We start from the raw sequence: 2,611 nt of genomic DNA on the forward strand, positions 1-2,611 counted from the left end.
ATATGCCTAGAGTTATACATTGTATGATTACGATTATACACGTTTTGTACAGAGTTATACAATACATCACTGCGATTATGAAAAAAGGGAAATTTTATTAGACAACTATGAGTTATACAAAAAATATCAAGAGTTATACAAATTGTGTACAACGATTGTACATCACATGGCTACGATTATGAGAAAGGCAAAATTTATTACGATTATGAGTTTTACCAAAAATAACAAAAGTTATACAAATTGTGTACAAGAGTTATACATTCTGTGAAGTACAGTTATCCATATATAGGTAAGAGTTATACATTGTATGACTAGAGTTATACATTTACAAAGCTCAAATAATACACTCTAGGGATATAATGTATAACTCTAGGCATATAATGTATAACTCTTAGCATATCTGTTGTGTTTGGAGTTATACATTATATGCCTAGAGTTATACATTATATCCCTAGAGTTATACATTATATGATAAGAGTTATACATACAATGCGAACGAGTTATACAGTCTCTGCCTAGAGTTATACATCGTATGACTAGAGTTATACAAACTGTGCCTAGAGTTATACATTAAATGCCTGCAGTTATACAGTCTATGCCCCAGAGTTATCCATATATAGGTAAGAGTTATACATTGTATGACTAGAGTTATACATTATAAGCCTAGAGTTATACAGTCTCTGCCTAGAGTTATACATTATAAGCCTAGAGTTATACAGTCTCTGCCTAGAGTTATACATTGTGTAGCTAGAGTTATACATCGTATGACTAGAGTTATACATTAAATGCCTAGAGTTATACAAACTGTGACTAGAGTTATACATTATATGCCCACAGTTATGCAGTTTATGCCCAGAGTTATACATTGTATGACTAGAGTTATACGGACTATGACTAGAGTTATACATTATCCGCCTCTGATTTCGATCTGTGCCCGCAGTTATACGATGCAGGCGAAGAGTTATCTGATGTATGCCTAGAGTTATACATTCTATCCTTGGAGTTACAAAGTAAATGCTAAGTAGCTTGGAGTTATGTATTTATTAATCATTTCATGGATGTTTAATTCGCTCGGATGGTCGTAAGGTAGCGGAACGAGTATTGTAAACATTTGGCAGCGGAGTTTACACCTTGCGTAGGGCAACAATTTTTTGAAATCGACGAGGCAGTGACATTCTATAAAGTTTATGCATTGGCGTCGGGGTTTGATGTTCGGAAGTACTCGACCAAAAAATGTCGCGACGGTGAAATCAAGTCAAAGTTGCTGGTTTGCAACAGAGAGGGATTCACATATGTCCCGAAAGGAGAGGCGAGTAATTAATTAAAAAAAATGAGACAGGGATTAGGGAAGAAGAAATGCAATGGGGAATAAGAACTGCAAAACAGAGGAAATATACGATCAAGAGGGTAGGGTGTAAAGCACATGTCGGGCTATTTATGAAGAATGGAGTATTAGTAATTGACCGATTCCACATGGGGCATAATCACGAGCTTGTATCCAGTGAGGATCGTCAGTTTCAGAAGATGTCGCGGAACATAGAAGATTTTCACAAGTACTTGATAATGTACAACTCAAGGGTTAGTTTACTATTAATCAAACCTCCAGTAATTGAATGGCAAACTTCTAAAGTTATACACCGAGATGATAGAGTTATGTAAACCTCGAGTAATTGATTGTGAAACTTGTAAAATTTTTTTAAAATTCTAGAATAATTTTTAACAGCCTTAGAGTTATATAGAACGTTGTTAGAGTTATACATATACGCATATGTAAGAGTTATAAATAATAAGAAGTTGCATATGTTTCATGAAGTTATACGAAAAGGTGAAAGAGTTATAGTTGAGGAATTTTTGATTATTAGTCAAAGATCGATCGGGATATGTTGTCCACTGCGAGTTGAGGATAGGAGCAACTAGGACGTACAACATGTGTAAGGAACTCGTAAACGGGTTCGAGAACATTGGTGCATCCTTAACTGATTTTAAGAACTTCCACCGAGATGTGAAGTGCTTCATCCATAAACGGGACGGTCAATTGTTCATAGACCGGTTCAAGAATATGGCACAAAATAGGCAGGGTTTTTATTTTGATTATCAAGTTGACAAGGATAACAGCCTTTGAAGAGCAATATGGGCTGACAGAACCGCTAGAAGGAACTACTCCGTTTTTGGAGATGCAGTGTCGTACGACCCAACATACTCAACCAACAAGTACGATATTATTTTCACGCCATTCCGGCATAGATCACCATAAGCGATCGGTGACATTACGTGGGGCATTGATTGCCCATGAAGACCATGAATCCTTCCAGTGGGTTTTCAACAGGTTTTTGAATGCTATGGGTGGAAAGTAACCCAAGTACATTATCAAAGATCAGGATCCGGGCATTATTAAGGCCGTACTCCTTGCCTTCAAGACTGCACGCCACCGATTTTGCATGTGGCATATAATGAACAAGGTGCCATCGAAGTTCGGGGTGACAAGGGAGGATTATAAGGAGTTCCTAGAGAAATTGAACAACATTATATGGGACGACAACCTAGAAGCAGACGACTTTGATTTGTAGGTGGCGAGAAATAATGGAAGCGCATGGTCTTGTGAACGAAGACG

Source organism: Silene latifolia, chromosome X (assembly GCF_048544455.1).
Source record: "Silene latifolia isolate original U9 population chromosome X, ASM4854445v1, whole genome shotgun sequence".
In the NCBI taxonomy this organism is placed as follows: Eukaryota; Viridiplantae; Streptophyta; class Magnoliopsida; order Caryophyllales; family Caryophyllaceae; genus Silene; species Silene latifolia.